Source organism: Lissotriton vulgaris, chromosome 3_1 (genome assembly GCF_964263255.1).
Source record: "Lissotriton vulgaris chromosome 3_1, aLisVul1.2, whole genome shotgun sequence".
Classification (NCBI taxonomy): Eukaryota; Metazoa; Chordata; class Amphibia; order Caudata; family Salamandridae; genus Lissotriton; species Lissotriton vulgaris.
Window position 1 is genome coordinate 1501524427 of NC_141689.1, and position 13902 is coordinate 1501538328.

The 13902-nt window shown below is 46.3% G+C and overlaps 1 protein-coding gene across 1 annotated transcript in view; it reads right to left on the bottom strand.

Annotated features, from left to right (window-relative positions):
* Positions 1–13902, bottom strand: part of STPG2 (sperm tail PG-rich repeat containing 2) — a 2754965-nt gene that overhangs the window by 2069026 nt on the left and 672037 nt on the right. The window lies entirely within an intron of this gene.

The following is a 13902-nucleotide window of genomic DNA, read 5'->3' on the forward strand; positions in this document are numbered from 1 at the left end:
AACTCATCTGTTTAACCAGTAGACTAGCTCCGTTTCTTTGTTGTGACTCTGTTACTCCCACTCACCATAGCGCGGGGACACGGCGGTGTGCGTAACCAGGCGCTTTATAAACCTCCCTATTATTATTATTATTATTATGAAGCATGCCGCTATTTAGTGGGTGAGGGCAACTCTGCAAACCCAGCTGGTTTTCCAATACGGTTTATCCTCCTCTTAGTTTGTTTTATTTTGGTATAGTCCTTCTTGTGCTGTGAGCTTAAGAGAATTTCTGATCTGCAGGTGATGTTAGAATGTAGCCCCAGTCTTGTACCCCAGTCAGTATGCAGAAACAACAAATGATATTTTACAATTGCATAATTATTTATTATACAGTATTTGTATCTAAATCACATGCATCAGAATTCTAGTAATTATTATAAACAACTCGGCTGATAATATGGGTATTACTGCAAATGTTAGCTAGGCCCCAATCAAGTTTGACCACCATTGCTAACTTAGAGCTTGATTCACAAAGGGCCTCCGCTCTTGTGATGGTGCCCTCAGTCGTGGTTGGAGTCCCACGCGGCTGGCAGGATCTCCGGAATTAGAAACTGCAAAGCAGAGGTCCTGTCACAGGTGTGCCCCCGGGCCACGACTGCAGTGCCTTCGGCAGGAGTGCGGAGGTCCTTTGTGAATTGGGTCCTTATTATTTTGTTCCATATGCAAAGGGACATATTTATCAAAGAGTTGGCAACGCAACTACTAAGTTAGATTTATCAAGCCATGCACGGCCACCTTGCGTGGCCCTGCATGGTTTGATAAATCCAGAGTAACACAAAGCAGTACAAATTAAGGCGTTGAGTTACTCGGCCGCAGGGAAGCGTTCCATGGATGGAGCGTGGGTGTTCCCACATATCCATGCATTGATTTTGGCACATTCCGAAATTTACTAACACTGGGAAGCTGTCAAAATGTTATGCCTCCCCACATGAGGCGAACACAGAAGAAATATCTTTATTTCTCCTTCTTTTTTCCTTGATCTGCGTATTCTGCATTCTTCAGCACACATAGAAAGAGGAAAACGCCTCAAAGGATTGCTTTTGTGCAGGAAGGTGCCCCAACTTGAATAAAAACAATCCTGTCTGCAACGCAGGCACACTTGCACCATAGGGCCGCAGATTGTGCGCCAGTGTAAGGAAAGGACAGAAATGCACCATATACTGTTAAATACGGCACAGCAAGGTGGCTTGCTGCGCTGCATGAAATTTGATAAATATGCCCTACTGTGTCTTCAGTCATCCAACTTAAGTGTCTGTCTTAGTTCACTAACCCTAAAGTAGGCCAAGACATATATACTCCCTCATATACTCCCTCTGCATACCTTAGACTGTCATCAAGCCAGCATCCAGAACTGATTCTGCATCTCCCCTCAGTAACTGATTCATGTGTCCAACTCTGACCCTATATGATACAGTTTTATACACCTTTATCACCAATTATGTCTTACGGAGCGAGGAGGGATCAGTCGTGCATGGTTTCTGCTTTCCTACAAAAATATGACAATTATGCCTGTTTGCTGAAGTATACAGAAGCTACAGAAGTCGATGCTACTTTTCCAATCTGTCTTTCAGAGACAGATGTCCACAAGGTCATTTTCCCTTGCAGTTGCGGTTATAATTATCTGTTTTCCTAGGCCCAACTGCTATTATAGGCATTCTTTAATGTAAAACACAGTCTTGATTGCATGCAATCAGGCCTGTTTTGCACACCAATCCATTATTATCACATGAAAGCCCTGCCACACAAGACATGTACCTCATTCGCATCCATCTTGCTTTTTGAAGTCTTTCAAATGGGCACAGGATGGATGGAGAGCACTTGTGCCACACTCTCAGCTCTTCTGCATGAATCAACCAGTAAAGCAATGATACTCTGGAGAGGTGCTGCTGACTTTATAGGAAAAATGGCCAAATAAACAACAAAATTGTTTCACTTTCCTGTACCCTCTTTTGGGTGCTCATGTTATTATTACCCACAAGCATTAGCAAAGCCAAGAGGTCTGGTCTGTGATTGAAAATGTCCCTTCATTGATTGGTGAATTTAGATACTCAGTCACCCATCATGTCACTCAGCATTGGACGCATGCATCCATTCAATCACCAATTGACTCACTGCTGCATTTATTACCTTGCCCATTCACAATATCACATGTATCCAAGCTCACTAATCAATGAAAAAACACACTCAGCGATAAGACAGACCTATTGCCTTTGCCAATACCTATTCTCATTCTGCTCCCAAAGGAGTTGACATCAGAGTGATGGTTTTATATTTTTCTTTTTTATTCATTTATTGTGATTTTATGCAGTGCAAACTTTACCCGAAGGTGTCAGATCGCTTTACAAAAGGACCATGTTCATTACATAAGGACTTCAGAGCACATGAGTTGCAGAAAAGATACGAACAGAAAAACTCTAAATTCACATAAGAATGGTAGTAAGTACAAAAGTCTACTACAGATACTTGTAGTTAGAGTTACATATAAACAAGTAATACATTCACTCAAGGAAAAGAAACAAACAGATAAACTCTAAATTCACATAAGAATGGTAGTAAGTACAAAAGTCAAATACAGATACTAATGGTTAGAGTTACATATAAACAAGATGCAAAATCACTCAAGATTACATGTTAAAAAGCGATTAGGGTTGGACAATTATATATTACATATTTACAGAGCATGAACTTCTTGCCGTTTTTCAGCTATGCCTTCAGGTGCTGTTGCACTCAGGGGCAGTGGCCTTGGGCCTGGAGAGCTCCCCGAGGTGGTGATGGCCGTAGGGGTAGAAGGCTGGGGGTGGTGGGTGGAGGCAGCATGCTGGATCCCCGGGCTGATCTTGAGCTCATGCAGGGCTCCATCTGTGGGAAGGGGGAGGACAATCAGGGAAGGTGGATATGTGCCACTAAGTCAGGTCCCCGGCTGGGCCAGCGTGCCAACTCCGCATTCAGGCCTCAGGACTACCAGCCGAGCCTGGCAGGCTTGCTCCACCAAATGTCTCGACAGCAGACTGGCCATCAGCATTCATCCACAGCTTCCAGGTCCTCCGCAGAAGGCTCCACAACTTGAAATTTCAGAGAAGGGTCGGCCAGTGGGTGTCAACCCACTCCACGTAGGCTACAAAGAATGGTTGGGCTTTGCCCAATAATCAAGGCCCCGCTAGGCCCACTAAACTTACCTCGCTCTCAGGCCCTAGGTTGATCGAGCCAGGAAGCCCCGCCCAGCTCAACACCTCTCAGGCTGACAATACTGTGCCCAGATGGATGTCGGCAATTGCCTGCACATTCCGGGACTTCTGCGTCTGCTGCTACGGCTGGGAAACACACCGCAGCCAGCCAGCAGAATAAAGGTGGCTTAGTAGCGTCAAGGAATGCAGAGGAAATGTTTGGAATGGCTGCGGGAGCACAGTATAAGGACGGATTTCACTGAGTGAAGGGCAGAGCTCAGGTCCACATGTCCGCTCCGCCCTCCATCTTGGATCCTACACCATTCGTAAGGCCAAACCTGAAAATGCCTGGTGACTTACAATTCAAGTGTTTCACAACTCTGCCCCTTTAGGCTCCAGTGCTTCTCTGCACCCTCATGTTGCCAATGTTACTGCTGACTCAGGTCTTAAAGCTCTTAAGCAGCCACAGTTTCTGCCTCAAGGGCCAAAGTTTCTCTGCCTTCTCAAATTCTATGTTCCCTTTATAAACCTCTTTCTCCAAAGCTTCTCAAACCCCTACACACTGAGAATGGTTCTGGCCTTTCAGTCTTACTTCTTTTTCTGCCCCCCTTCACCCCCCACCCAACAGTGCTTTCCTGTCCCTTTGGGCTGCACTGCCTCAGTCTGATTTACTTTATGCCAAATTGTACTTTGTGGTGCAGTGCTCGACTGCCAATGTTAGCATTGGCATTTACATAGCACAAATATAGCTATGAAGCACAGGGGCACTGTATATTAGGTGGAGGGGGAGTGCACTAGCGAAGCTTACAGCACCACGCTGCACAGAGGCAAGCAACATCTCAGCCTCTGAGCACTACTGAGAGCTCAGCTTGCAACAGCACCCCCTATTCAAGCCGGGCCAGTCGGAGATCTGAGGCTGCCTCAGCCTTTAGCCTGCAATAAAAATCAACAGCCAAGCAATGGCCCCCAGCCCGACACAAAGACACTCTCAGCTTCACACCACCAGTGGCACGACTGTGGAGGGACAACCCTTCTACACAGTTAGGTCCAGATTACCAAAACCTTCACACAACGCAGTGCAGCACTCAAACTTGCTGTGTTACATTGGAGAGAGATAGCACTATCTTCCTCTCTCCCTATCCCTGGCGCAGTCTTAGGCTGCCGAGCGCCAAGCACACACCTTTGCACCAGAGGGCATAGGTGTCAGCACAAGTACAGTGTAGGTTTTGTACTGTAAGGGTTATCTTCCAGTACAAGTGTTCCCTTCCAGTACAAAATACTCTGCCTGGACAAACTTTAAAACTTTTCCCACTTTGGATGCGTGCTGTACAGTGCAGCACACATGCAAAATGGGACAAGGTAGGAGAAATAAAAGCATTTCTGCTTTTTAATTCCTGCTCTAAAGTGGCATTACTTTTTGGCGGAAAAACCTGTCTGCTATTGTAGTAAATAGGGTTTAAAAATGAGAAATATGTGTAGGAGGGTCTAGGGGATAGTATTTATAGACCAACTAAACTCCACACCCCTAATCACAGACATATATAACTACGGGAGAAAGTCAGTCTAAGAAGTGACAAAAAAACCTCAAATGCCCAAAATAAACTTCTCACCAGTTCGACATAGCTTGCCCAAACACTGGCATGAAAAAAGTCTCCATCAGCCCACCCATTTGGCGGAGCATCGTCATCTGGAAGACTACGAGAGGAGGGTCAGATGTGGCCAATGTTGCTCTAAGGCTAACATGAATGGAAACTTGACCTCATACTCTCAGAAGTTCTCAGCTATAGTTGTTTTTCAAAATATGAGACCACTGATGGAGTGCAGTGCAGGTGATAAATGTGTGTGAGATAAAAATGACTAAAAGGACAAAAAGATGTTTATTAAGTACTGTCCTGATGCCATAAATGAAAAAATAGGGTTTCACATAAAAAACATGGGTGATTTCATGGGAATGCTCATGTACCACTGATGGACAACCCCCATTGATGCAAATTAATGAAAAGTAGTGCTTTGTGATACTTTCCGGCAGCCGTTCAGTGCAAAACATTTTTCCACTGGACAGTAAATTAAAAAAAAGATTTTGCAGAGCTTTGCTTCACTTTTGTGATGTAAGCTCGGCACAAAATGTTTGTTAATCTGGGCTTTAGTGAAGTGAGTCAGAGTGAAGAAGTCGAGTTACAGCATGGAACTTTACATATTTACCAGAGTTTCTCAAAAATGTTCTTTTCTGAAGGGCACTGGCGCTGGCAGGAGCAGGTACTGGAATCAACAAGTCTGGAGTCAGAGACTGAAACTGCGGGGAATATTTTAGCTATGATTTTAATTGTTTGTTGTGATCACATCTATTATTTCAAATTAGACATTAAATATTATTGGTGCAGTGCACACCATGAAATACCCTGACCTTGTCAGTGGTTGTTTAGAGTTGAACGTTTGGCACTGGTATCAATCACTCTTCGTTTCCTCACACCCATCTCAGACTTGTGAACCAATTACCTGTCATTCAGTGAGTCAAGGTCACCCGCATAGGCTTATCCCTCTCTGTGGTCCCCTTAATGTTAAGAGCACCAATTATTATTTGTTGTATACTAATATACTACTTAAAAAAAACTCTAGAGCTTGAAGATTCATGACATGAAATTGCCCTGGTTATTATTGACTGAATGAGAGAGTCTCTGCAGTACTTAATTTGTAAGATATTAAGTGCAGGAGCACAAAGTATTCCTCAGATGCCTGCAGTCGGCACTGACAAATGTCGGGATTGCGGAACAGGAAACAGCCGTTTCATTGCATGCGTAACAACACATGCTATTACAACACAGTTGTTACAACAGATCTGTTGACTGGGTGTGAGTGTTTGATTGGTTCAGATGCTCCGTCCATCACCACCCCCTTTTGTACCACTTTGTTCGCCATAAGTTGGCAGGGTATGCTCAGACGTGAATCCCTTGCTCACTTTGCCACTGGATTCAAGCAAGCCGGGCTGAAGACGGCTGAAATGCCAGAAACCGGTCCTCAGAAGCTTGTTTCCGGTCCAGGGAAGGCATGGCTTGGCAGTTCGGGCTGGACTGTTCCCATGAGGAACAGGGTCAGACTGATTTGCATATGGCCATGTCTGAACTGGGGTGGCAGAGTGGGCTAAAGAACGGTGATGGATTAAACCCAGATCTGTTTACTGGGTGTGAGTATTTGATTGGTTCAGATGCTCCGTCCATCACCACCCCCTTTTGTACCACATTAAGGTCACCCGCATAGGCTTATCCCTCTCTGTGGTCCCCTTAATGTTAAGAGCACCAATTATTATTTGTTGTACACTAATATACTACTTAAAAAAACTCTAGAGCTTGAAGATTCATGACATGAAATTGCCCTGGTTATTATTGACTGAATGAGAGAGTCTCTGCAGTACTTAATTTGTAAAATATTAAGTGCAGGAGCACAAAGTATTCCTCAGATGCCTGCAGTCGGCACTGACAAAGGTCGGGATTGCTGAACAGGAAACAGCCATTTTATTGCATGCGTAACAACACATGCTATTACAAAACAGTTGTTACAACGACTGCGTTGTTACATCGCAGTACCATTACAACGCAAGTCATTACAACCACTTGCTGTTGGGGGCGCTCTAAGCTAAGGAATAGAATAATGTAATATTCCAACACCTTCCCTAGTGTGGCACACACTGGAGTTGGAATAGTTATTTATACTATTTCAACATCCAGCATCCATAACAGCAAGTTGTTGTAACGACTTGCGTTGCAATGGTACTACGAAGTAACAACGCGGTCATTGTAACGACTGCATTGTAATCACATGCGTTGGAAACAAATGCGATGTACAGGTATATATTTTTGCTGTACATCATGATTTAGTAATCTGGATTCCACCTCCTGTCCCTTTCGTCCACCACCCTACACTCCCTGTCCGTTTTTAAAGTCATGTGGTTTCTTTTGATCCCTGCTATCTCCAATTGTTACTGTTAAATAGTCTTTCTCTTCCTGCTCCTTTTCTTTCTTTGTGCTGTTCTCTTTCTTGCCCTGTTTACAAGTCTGTTGAGAAAAATTAAGTGCTAGTCACCACACATAAATGCCAGTGTGACCCACCTGCAACCACCCGCTCAAATTAAACACTGGGTCTCTGGGAGCCAGGTGTTCGCTAATTCTTCCTTGCTAGTAAAACACAAGCTCCATTCATTTTCTGATGGAAATGTCATTTGCTACAACAGCTTCTAAAGCTGTATATTTACACTGCCCTCTGAAGGCCTGCATATGTGGACCATAAATCCCTGTATTTGTAAAGCACAAACTACTCACCCCTAAGGGTCTCAAGGCACTGGGGCCGTCGGGGAGATTAAGTGAGCTATTGCCTAGAGTCACATGTTGCTGAGCTGAGCTGCTGCCGGCGATCGAACCGTGAGCCCTGCGCTCCAGAGTCAGCCACCATGCTCTTCTGCGTCACACCTAACCCTCCCATAGTAAACAGTAACAAAGTATGGCAGGTTGCAACAAGTATTCATAAATCCCTTTTCACATTTATGATTTATGTGCAGGGAAAGTGGAAACTGCGCACATGGAAACTGAGCACACACAATTCTAACCCTGAATGCCAACAGCTGAATTTTTGCATGTGTAGATGTCACTTCCATCTTCTTACAGACAGAATTCTCTCATTTATCCCATCTCCATTGACTGTTCTCGAATAAGTATTTCAAGTTTAGTTTGTAGATGTTCACAAACAAGCAATAGTTTAGTTCTTTAATTGTACTTAATTGCTTTGTGTTACTCGCGAAAAAGTGTTACTCCACCTGTCACACGTTTGGCAGTTCATGGTCACTCATACGTACACTGAAACCATAGAAATGTCACACATGAGCAATCTGAAAACGTGGCACTTGTGTGTCTACATACCTGGCTATTCAAGTGATACAGATTGTACAAATGTAGGGGCCTCTATGCATCCCTATGTAGGTGCGTCCAGATGAGTGCTTAATTCGATTAAAAAAAGAAAACAGCCAGGATCCAAGGGCCCGATGTAGGTAGGCCGTTACCGATCGGTAACGGCCGAAAATACCGATTTTGGGCCCTTACCGATCGGTATACTGCCATCGAGATGTAGGGCAAAGAAAAAAGTCAAAATCGGACCAAAAACCGAATCGGAATGAGTATCGAATGGATAATAATCCGATACGTACATACCGAAAATCGGATATGTAACGATTCGGTAACACACCGAATCGGATGAAAATACTGATTCGGTCCATGTACCGATTCGGTAGTGACACCGAATCGGAAAATATCCGAATCGGTCCATGTACCGATTCGGTAGTGACACCGAATCGGAAATAAGCTGAATCGGTCCATGTACCGAATCGGTAGAGACACCGATTCGGACATAAGCCGATTCGGTGAACCTACCGATTCGGTAGAATCACCAATCGGGAAAGTCCCCGATTCGGACGGATGGGGAGATGTAGGGAAGCACAGAAACACCGAATTCGGCTCAAAATCGGTAGTATTCACTCGGTATTTACCATGGATTACAATCAGGTGGTAACCAACTCCAACCCATAAAAACAGCCCCAAAATGCATTGCAACTTGCAGGATGGCAGCTTTTTATGTCATTGCGAGGCGGCTACGGCTACAGCAGGAAGGACAGAGGGAATGGCAAAGAGAAGAACAGGTCTACAGACAGAGGATAACCCTGTTCATGCTCACAGAGGCAGAGATCCTACAGAGATACAGGCTGGACTCTGACACCATTCTTGAGCTCATCAGGGACCTCAAACCATTGTTGGACCACCCCACCCCAAGGGCACACGCCATCCCAGCACACGTCCAGGTGCTATGCAGCCTACACCTGCTTGCGTCTGGCAGCTATCAAAGTGGAGTTGCAGCGGTAGGAGGGGTGACCCAGAGCAGCCTGTCAAGGTTCTTCCACACATTCCTTGATGCCATGATACACAGGATGGACCAATACATCTCTTTCCCTGCAACCCACGCAGAACTGCTACAAACTAAAGCTGACTTCTACCAGATGGCACAATTTCCCCAAATCATTGGCTGCATAGATGGCACGCACATTCCGATTTGCCCCCCAGCTGACACAGAATACATATACCGCAATCGGAAGTCTACGCACACCATCAACGTGCAGGTGATCTGCAATGCGAAGTGCACCATCACAGACCTGGTAGCAAAATTCCCAGGGAGTACCCACGACTCCTACATTTTTCAACAGAGCGGCATCTATGCACGGCTGATGGCTGGCGAATTTGGTGAAGGATACCTCCTAGGTGAGACACATCATCAGACCCCCATAACACAAAGTAGCTAGGTGTAATACATGTATGCATGTGTGTAATGTTACCCCTTTTCCTTCCAGGCGACAGTGCATATGCCCTCCGCTCTTTCATACTCACCCCCTACCTCAACCCCTCCACACCCAGCCAAAGGAGGTATAACCGGGCCCACAAAAGCACAAGGAATGTCGTCGAACGGAGCTTTGGCATCTGGAAAAGTAGATTCAGATGCCTGCACAAGAGTGGAGGTGCAAGGCAATATACCCCCATCACCTGCTGCAAGATCATAGCTGTCTGTGCAATGTTACACAACCTTGCGGTGAAGAAGGGCACTGAGGTGGAGTTGTCTGACTACGAGGACCATGACGACGACGATGCTGTGCCACTAACACAGCCAGCTGGGGTGTGTACTCCAAGTGATGGCAGATACAGACGTGAGGAGATTACAGAAAACTATTTCTGAGTGAGTACAGATGCACAGACAGGTAAATGGTTGTGGGAAAAAGCAAATTTTAATACTGTTGCAACACCGTTACTGCACTGATGTGCAACAAAATAAAATGTAGAAGCTAAGAAAACAAAAGTCTAAGGTCCGGGTTGCCTCACCCGCCCTGGCCAGCCTACTTCTTGGAGCGATTGGCAGCCCCACTGGGGTGTCCCTCACCCCCCTCAGAATGTCCTGCGGCTTCTGCGGAGCGCCTGGTGCTCCTGCGCGGCGCTGACGCAGAGCTGGCCGGGCTGCTGCGGCTGCTGCTGTCCCCAGCATCCCCCAGGTCCAGGGCTGGATTGGAGGCAGTGTTTGAGATTATCATAGCCTCCATTGCTGTAGTGATGCGGGCCATTCCCCTGGTTATCTCGGCGATGTTTTGGGTTAAACTTGCCTCCATATTGGCACCGCGCTGACACAGTTGCGCCGTTGCAGCAGCAAGGCGGCTAATGGAGCGGTTTTGCACGCGGGCATCCCGCCTGCGCGACAGCTCATGCTCCTCAAGTCTGCCGCATAACTGTGTTATGGCTGTGGTCAGCCTGGCAAGACCTGCAGCTACCTCTTTGTTCGTGTCTACAAACGCCTTGAAACCTTTCACCATCTCGCCCATCTGCAGGTTATGCTGGCGGAGCTGGCGCTGGCAGGCCATGATGGACTTCGCCTGCTGCCTTTGGATTTTCACCATGCTCCCTTCAAGGCCCTGGAAGACACTGCCCTCCGGTGCCGGCGCTGCAGTGCTGGGAATGGCACGCCTCCGGGTGCTGGTGCTGCCGCCGCCCTGCTGTGTGGGCTGGGGTGCCACTGGTGTGGGTGTGGTGGTGGCCGGGGCCTGACCCCCTGCTCCCAGGATAGGGTTTACTGGAGCCACAGCCATAATCGTGGCAGGAGGTGGTGTAGGTGCAGGGTGGGCCCTTGTAGGAGAGTTCTCTGGGGAGAACAGCAAGGGGGGTGAGCCTGACATTTGTGGGGAGTGTAGTGAGTCATAGTCAATTGCCAGGTCTCCATTAATACCCAGCCCAATGGTGTTGTCCTCCTCCTCCTCGGCAGCCTGACTCGTGCTAGGCCCTGCGACTGCACTGGTAGTTGGTGCTGGTGCCTCTGTTGCCTGTGGTCCTCCGCCTGATGGTGCCCCTAGGTATAAAGAAGCATTAGTAAATTGAGTGCCGATGTATTGCAGTCAGTACAATTAAAGCATTGCACATGTCCTTGCATCTCCTTTGAATGTGTTCCACTGTTTCCTATCTTGTGATTCTGCACTGCCATATTTTGCTACCTTCTGCTGACTACATATACCATGATGCTTTTCTCTTGTATGTTGGTTACAGTACTGGGCTGGGGTTTGGCTGTGCATTGTGTCTAAAGGGGAGCTGTCTGGTAGGGTGTGGCATGATGCGCATGCTTCTTACCTGTAGCTGTAGCTCTGGCTGAGCTGTCCAGGGTCCCGATTCCTGTCACGCACTCCCGCTCGATGGTGCTGGACACCAGTTCCTCCAGGTCAGTGAGGGGTGGCGCCGGGTTCCTGCCTCCACCTGTCCCTCCAGCTTGCCTCTGGATCTCAGCCATCTTACGTTTGGTCAGGCTGCGGATATCGTAGAAGCGTTTTTTAAGGTCATCAAGGGACCTGGGGGTGACACCTACAGCGTTGACCTTTTCTGATATCTCACTCCAGAGCCTCCTCTTAGTGCTGTCCGGCACAGTGAGGGACAGCCTCCCGAATAGCTGCCTGTGCACCCTCACCACCTCCTCCACCAACACCTGCAGCTCTGTGCTACTGAACTTTGGCTTTCTCTTCTGGCCAGCCTTCTGGCTCTCAGTGGTGTTTGCCATCTTGCTCTCAACAGTTCTCTGCCTCCTGCTCCCACTGCTGCTCACTGTGAGTGTTCAGCTCAGGCAGGCTCTCCAGAAAGTTCTTAATTAGCTGCACCTGCCAGGGTTGCCACTCCCTGCTTGGGTGGGGGAGGGGGGATCCACCTCATTGGCTGTATCGGATTTTACCGAATCGGATTTTACCGAATCGGCTATTTCCGATTCGGTGGTAGCCGATTCGGTACTTTCCGATTCGGTCCGTGCCGATTCGGTACGTAGCGATTCACAATACCGATGCCTACCGAATCGGTATTATTTCGCTGTTTTTTTCCTACATGTCGTTTTCCGATTTCAGAATACCGATTCGGCCCGCCTCGGTATTTTGAAATCGGAAAATCCCTTTTACCTACATCGGGCCCCAAGTTGTTTCATGGAAGGGCGCCGAATCTTGAACTTCCTGCTAATGCTGTCAAATGCAGGGTATATTGCAGGGAAACAACGATTTGCTGATAAAAAATGGACAAACAACACCACCATGTGGTAACTGTCAGAAATAAGTGCTGGTGTTGACAAATAAGTGCCGCTGCTGAGCACTGGCAAACACCGGTACAATTTAAGCACTGCTGCAGATGCATCTACACAGTCACACAGATGCTTTGGTATAAGTTTATACAGTCCTGCATGTAGAGGCCTGCATGGATCTCCAGAATGCCAAAGCCGAAAAGGAGGCAGAGAGTGGTTTCAGAAGCAATCTATGTGCACTAAAGACCAGTATCGATCTTCGTTGTTTAATGTACCAAAATGTCACATTCTAAACGTAGGTTACACGATTATCCATAAATCAGGGATGGCAATGGGTATCAAGAAACATATAACCCCTTATGAGCTATATGACAAAATTGGCCTCTTCATTACAAGCAATATGATATTTTCAATAAAATGAGTATAGAACGGCATCCTGCTCTTTGACCTCCCTCACATCACATGACATAAAATGCCCATTGATGCAGAGTGGACTGCCACTGTATGCTTCAAATTGAAGTTTGAAGCACATTAAAATCAATTGCTAAAACGCACAGACAATTGGCTACTAAGATTAGCAGAAACTAAAAGACACACTTAGTTTGAAAAGAATAATAGCCAAAAAAGAGCTGGAAACCAGGACAGGAAGGCTGTAGCTAGCAGCAATTTAAAGCAGGGGAAAAGCTCAAAAGATCTCAATCTTAGTAATGGCTCTAGCCAGTATCACAAGGATGTTAGGTACCACCTTGTCCAGTCAAAAGGCAAATTCAGGAGGTCGCTTTTTGACACTGTCAATCATGAAAGCTTCATCACAGCATGTGTTAAGATCGTTAATGCTTCCTGCCAGAAAGATCTTTCCTCACTAAAAACGGCAATTTCCCTAACAAATTCACACAATATGTATTATGAAAGCACACAGGGTGCAATTTAATTCGAGCGTGAAATGTATGATTTACTGTACAAAAAAAAGACTTGAACATGATTGAACTGTAGTACAGATATTCGAAGTGCCCTCAGCTCTTAATTAAATGACTAAGAGATGGTTCTCACAGTGCCCTACATTATTCAGCTGCAGGTTAAGAGTGCTTGCGACCTAATGATGCCTCGAAACAGCCTAAGTCTGCAGTGATTTAAAGTGATTGGCATCAGATAGAGCTGCTCACTAAAATATCTGAAAAAAAGTTTAATAGCCTCGGCCCAGTTATAGATGCTCACCCAGCACAGGAAACCCCAATCGCATTTCAGAAGGTACTGAACTGTGAATTGGTGGTATCAACAGGGAAGACATTTTCCACCAAGGGGTTGTACAGGCATCATGGACAATGAACTCCCTCCAGAAACCCAAGGCAGAAACTAGTCACTTCCCTCACACCTGCAGATACAAACTTTGATGTTGTGTGTAGACTCCTATAATACAGCAGTGTATATCAGCAGTTATGAGGGTACACATTCCCAAACCCCAGTGTGAATGAGCCGTATCACCAGAGACCTTGCACTACAATTAGTGCTACGCCTTTGTAGGACTAATAGTTAAACATCTAGGGCCCGATGTAGGTAAATCACATTTACCACTTCATAAATACCG